Source organism: Eleutherodactylus coqui, chromosome 1 (genome assembly GCF_035609145.1).
Source record: "Eleutherodactylus coqui strain aEleCoq1 chromosome 1, aEleCoq1.hap1, whole genome shotgun sequence".
Classification (NCBI taxonomy): domain Eukaryota; kingdom Metazoa; phylum Chordata; class Amphibia; order Anura; family Eleutherodactylidae; genus Eleutherodactylus; species Eleutherodactylus coqui.
This window is the reverse complement of record NC_089837.1, coordinates 100561632-100567631: the sequence shown is the minus strand read 5'-3', so window position 1 is coordinate 100567631 and position 6000 is coordinate 100561632. Positions and strand designations below refer to the sequence as shown.

Sequence of the window (6000 nt, the reverse complement as noted above, 5' to 3'; positions counted from 1 at the left end):
GGACAGAGCTCCGATGTCAGAGGCTGTTCTGTATACTGCTACATACATTTCCAGAACAGCCTCTGACATTGGAGCTCTGTCCTGTGTTAGAGTAATACCTACGCTCCAGGTATATTTTCCAATGGCCAAATTCAAAAGAGTTAATGTTCGAGCTCAAGGAAGCTTACAAATCACTCACAGCATAGAATGTGATTACAGACTGTGTCTTTATTAGTGCTGTAACTCAATTTATAGTGTTAAGTAAAACAGAAGATATTCTTGAGAAACTGGTACTGATAACATCAAGGTTGTGAATCAGATTTATTCTACCACTTCAGCAAGGCTAAGATATCATGACTGGAATGATCTGTTTTGATCAGCAGACGGAAGCATATAAGATGGATACAAGATACAAAATGTTTTCACTGTGGCAGAAAAATCAATCAAACTCTATGAAATTTTCACTGGGTTGATTCTTTTCCCCTTCTTTAAAATATAACTTTTATTAAGAAGTATATTAAAACCACTAGAAGCTACAAATAACGAACACATAAACACCAAAAGATTTCACCCTAGTGATTAAGCTAATATTTCAATGAAACGCAGTTCTCTCAACTTCCACAAAGAACTATTGTTGCATGTCTTTACAGTGTACATGTAGTAGCCTGTGACCCTATGCACCTACCTTATAGACTTATTGATTTGGTGGGTCGGGTGCATTTTTTTAACTCATAAAAGGTACCCACTGGAGTCCTCGTCCATTAGAGGCCTTCAGTCTACATAGGGAACAAGTATCAGTATAGGAAACAAATCACTTTGTGGAAGTTGAGAGAATTGCGTTTCATTGAAATATAAGCTTCATTGCTAAAGTGAAATCCTTTGGTGTTTAAGTGTTCGTTAATTGAAGCTTGTAGTGGTTTTCATATATTTATTAATACAAATTATATTTTAGAGAAGGAGAAAAGATACAAAATGGATACATATTTACTTCTCTTGCACCTGTATACTGCTACATTCATATGCATAACAGCCTCCGACATCGGAGCACTGTCCTGCATACTGTAAGAAACGTGTCATCTCTGCTTCGACATCAGACCTATGCATGAAAATCTTAATGTGGGACAAGAGCTGACACCGGATTGGAAAGGGCTGATTTTAAACCATGCCAGTAAAATAATCATGAAAGTTAATTGTCAACAGTCTCTGTTGAGTAATTCCAAGGAATCTGCAGTGGACTTTACACCCATATATAGAGAAGAGCTGGGGGGGTGTGTGGGTGGCAGGGAAATTGGATTGAAAGAGCTACTATCTAAGTGCTAACAGGGATTTATTGTTCCTACTTTGCTGATGCAGTGTAGGCACCTGATAACTACAGGATTGTTGCTAGCCCTAAAAGGAGCCTCAGCCTTTGAGTGTGAAGACTAGCAGGATTGAAGTGCACCTAGACTGGACCTGAAGTGGCCTCCAAAGCTTGGATAATGTACAAGCACTATTGTGAGGGGATATAGGCCAGTGCTAGTACAGGAGAGAAGCAGGGACCACTTAAAGTAAGTACCTCTAATTAGGCTATTGGCAGAGATATACAGAGATGTTCCCTGGGCTTGTGCAAACATACATATGCTAGAGATATTGTGGATTTTACAAGTACTATGATTGCTGTGGGAAAGACTGACTGCAACCTGTTACCAGATGTTCCGTAAATTTCTAGTTTCTGTCTTCACAAGTTCCCTGCCTCTGCCTTTCTTGGTGTGCACTGAACACCTCAACCACCACCATCCGCTAGTTTATCTTTCCCAAGTCACACTAATTACACAACTATGGTTTGTTTCTGCAAACTTTGCAACATAGATAATGTTGGCACCTCACCTTTCCAGCATCTCCCACACCTTTGCCAACCTACACAAACTCTTCCTCCGGCTGCCACTCCCAACTCTGTGCCTTTCACTGCCCTATTTTCCCATTTTACAGCAGCTGCTCTGTTATATGGTGGCTCCAAATACTGAACTACAGAAATAATAGCTTCCCAACTGGAATTACTCCCCAAAACAGTACCACAGACCGTGGCGGAATTGCAGTGGGATTTGCATGCGGACCTTCCGCACGGAAATTCCACATGCATTCTGAAGCCTGAGCCTAAGCAGCAAAGTGGAAGAGATTTGCAAATATCTCGTTCCCACGCTGCGGACAGTCCGAGAGGAAACTGACATGCAGTGCGGAATTCAAATCAGTGACATGTTAATTGTATCGCCGTTTCCGTTGCAGGCCCTCCCCTCTCTAAAAGGGGGGAAATTCTCACAGTGGAATACAGGTCGTAGAAGCTGCTTCAAGCCCACCCTAACGACTTATATAAAAAGTATAATAATATCACGCAATTAAAATAATTATAAGTATACAATTAATTATACCGCAAATAGATGTATGTACTAAAATACTATAATAAAGTCTTTCACTGCGGCAGAGGAATTATATAGACCAGAGGCGTAACTTGAAGCTTCTAGGCCCCAATGCAAAAGCTGTAACAGGGCCCCCAGCTATAAAGCTTTATTCATACTACTAGGCTTACTATATGGAGAAGTTAGGCCTTATGGGCCCCCTAAGGCTTCTGGGCCCGGGTGCAACCGCATCCCCTGCATCCTCTATAGTTACGCTCATGATATAGACTAGAAATACCATCACTGCGTAATTCCTTTAAAACTTAGCTTTTCCTATTCTCCTAAATTAAAAATTGGAAGGCTCGAAAAGACAACCACTAACATATAAAAACAATTCCTAGCTGGGGTCTGTCAGACCAATACATATGTGAGGTATAGTCAAAGTGAGCTAGTGAATAGAGGTGAGCGAGCGTACTCGCTAAGGGCAAATACTCGAGCGAGTATTGCCTGTTGCGAGTACCTGCTCGCTCGTCTCAAAAGATTCGGGTGCCGGCGGGGGTGAGCGGTAAGTTGCGGGAGTGAGTAGGGGAGAGCGGGGGGGGGGGAGAGAGAGAGAGATCTCCCCCGCCCGTTCCTCCCCGCTCTCCCCCGCCGCTCCCCGTCCCCCGCCGGCACCCGAATCTTTTCTTCCGAGCGGGCAGGTACTCGCAAAAGGCAATACTCGCTCGAGTATTTGCCCTTAGTGAGTACGCTCGCTCATCTCTACTAGTGAACAATTTTGACTATCAGATCAGAATATTTAGAGCTAGTGTATTATTTTTGTGAACATTGAGTGCTTAATACCAGGGGAGGTACTAGATGAGTCTCTTCTGACAGAATCTATCTCACTATTGACTTTAAGGAATTGGTTCTATTTAGGACCACTGAAAACCTGGTGGGGCTTATTCATTATAGGCTTTCTAGTTATATCAGTTGTGAACTATACCTTGGAGGAAGTTAGTATACCAGGAGGAAGTCTTTGACTATACCTCACATATGTATTGGTCTGATGGACCCCAGATAGGAATTGTTTTTATATGTAAGTGGTTGTCTTTTCAAGCCTTCCAATTTTTAATTTAGGAGAAGAATAAAAAATAAGTTTTAACCCCTTCCCGCTGCAGGGCGTAAGTTTACGTCCTGGCAGCCTGGTACTTCCCGCAACAGGACGTAAACTTACGTCACATATGATCCCGCGCTATCCCGCAGCGGGAGCCGGCTGTCAGTCACAGCCGGCGTCCCGCTGCAACAGCGGGGGGTCATCGGAGATGAGCCCCCCGCTGTTAACCCCTTCCCTGCTGCGATCTAAGTAGATCGCGGCAGGGAAAGAGTTCACAGAGGGAGCGCGGCTCCCTCTGTGTCTCCGGTCGGAACTCGCGATGTCATCGCGAGAGCCCGGCCTTTATTGCAGAAAAGTGGGAAAACCTAAAAAAAATGTAAGAATTTTGGTATCGTTGTAACCGTACCGGTCCGCAGAAAAAATGGAATGTCTCATTTATGCTGCATGAGTACCGCTGTAAAAAAAAAAAAAAATCTATGGCAGAATTGATGCGTTTTCTCTCCCTGCTATCATTAAAAAAAAAAAAAAGTTTTACAATATAGTCTATGTACCCAAAAGTGGCACCGATAAAAACTACAGTTCGCCACGCAAAAAACAAGCCCTCATACGGCCGCGTTGACGGAAAAATAAAAAAGTTATGACTTTTGATAAACGGAGAAGAAAATCCGCCAAAAATTGTTGCGTCCTTAAACCCAAAATAGGCCATGTCATGAAGGGGTTAAAGGAATTACGCAGTGAAGGTATATACCAGCGTAAATAAATAAATAAATTATACATAAAATTGTTACCTGATACCCGGGTTAAATACAGATATAAAATTAATAGATAATTAGTCGTGTTATTGTAAAATCTATAAAAGAATAAAACTGTAACTAAACTTTTTCTAAAACTTCATTAAAACCTCGGGGCACCAATGTTTTTAAGCAAAATATCCAATACATCTCTTTACGTCTTAAAGCAGCTAAAGAGTCAGATTTGACTTGTTCCAGTGGAGTAACCATTACGTCTCTATAATTACAGTTGTGTTGTGTTGTGAAAGTGTTGGGAAACGCTGTGAAACCAAATATAGCAATAATAACGGAGAAATAAAGGATAGGATCATTTAGATGTCATAGAAAAAGGTGTTTTAAATGTTGCCCTCTCATAACACACAATAGAAATAATATTATACAGGATGATGAGATGATTTCCAATAAACAAAGACTAACCTGCAAAACCAAAAATGTTATATACATGTTAAGGCCCATTTACACGAGCAGATAATCGCTCAAAGATTGCTCGAGCAACAGCTTTGAGCGATCATTTTGCATAAAAATTAATTGGTATTTAGGTAGCTACTCTGATACTTAAATACCAATTATTTATGCAAATGAAGCCTTTACTGAAGGCAGCTAATAGCTCTAGACTATCATCTGGGCTCAGATCCTTTGTTCTCCAAGGGGAAACAATGCTATCAGCACTCACCCGTGGACAACTAATAATAAATCTGAGGGACGATATTTATGTTGGGCTGATTTTACAATCAGCCGAAAAGCTGACGATGGGTGCACATTTACACGCTCCGATTATCGCTAAAACGATTTTTTTGCGCTAATCGTCTGGTGTAAATGGGTCTTTAGAGTGCCCTTGTGGTATTAGATATGTTGGTAGGACTATGAACAAACTGAGCACCTGCATAAATCAAAATAGATTTAATATGAAGAATAATCACCAGCTTCATAGCATCTCACAACACTTTAAGGAGATACACGGCTGTAAATGGTTACTCTGCTGGAACTAATCAAATCTAATTCTATAGCTGCTTGAGGGCTTAGTCACACGGACGCATTGACGCCCGTGTTACTACAGGTAGAAGACGGCCGCACTTCAGGACGGACGTCTCTCTGCAGCGCCGGAGGAAAGAACATGTGACCGGCTTCATTGACGGTCATGTGTTCTTTCTTCAGCGCTGCGGGAAGTCATCCGTCTCGAAGTACGTTCGTCTTCTTCCTGCAGTAAGGGCTCAGTCACACGGGCGCATCGTCGCCGGTGTAGGGGTGCTGATGCGCCCGCGTGACTAAGCCCTTAAGACGTAAAGATATGTATTGGATATTTTGCTTTAAAACATTGGTACCCCGAGGTTTTAATGAAGTTTTAGAAAAAGTTTAGTTACAGTTTTATAGATTTTACAATAACATGACTAATAATCAATTAATTCTATATCTGTATTTAACCCGGGTATCAGGTAACAATTTTACATATAATTTATTCATTTAATCTAGTACATACATCTATTTGCTGTATACAGGCAACATAGTTCAAAACATATAATTAATTGTATCATATTATTATATTCTTTATATAAGTCTTTAGAGTGTATATTTAATTATTTATTTTTATTTATGTAATTTTTCCATATTTGCAAAATAAGTTCTTTCTATAAGATCAGTTTTAATATACCTAAGTTCTATTTATTAGTGGGGTCATGTTTGGAGTTGTTTGGCAATAGAGAGCTTCATGGAATCAATAATCCTAATGTAGACTAATAGTGCCACTAAACCCGTTGTAATTGTG

The 6000-nt window shown here is 40.8% G+C and overlaps 1 protein-coding gene across 2 annotated transcripts in view; it reads left to right on the top strand.

The window, feature by feature from the left end:
- Positions 1-1358: 1358 nt before the first annotated feature.
- Positions 1359-6000, top strand: part of ST6GAL1 (ST6 beta-galactoside alpha-2,6-sialyltransferase 1) — a 93597-nt gene continuing 88955 nt past the window's right edge. For both annotated transcript variants that reach the window (XM_066598210.1, XM_066598209.1), the window contains exon 1: positions 1359-1526. The gene's annotated coding sequence lies outside the window, so the exon portion shown is untranslated. The remainder of the gene's footprint in view (positions 1527-6000) is intronic.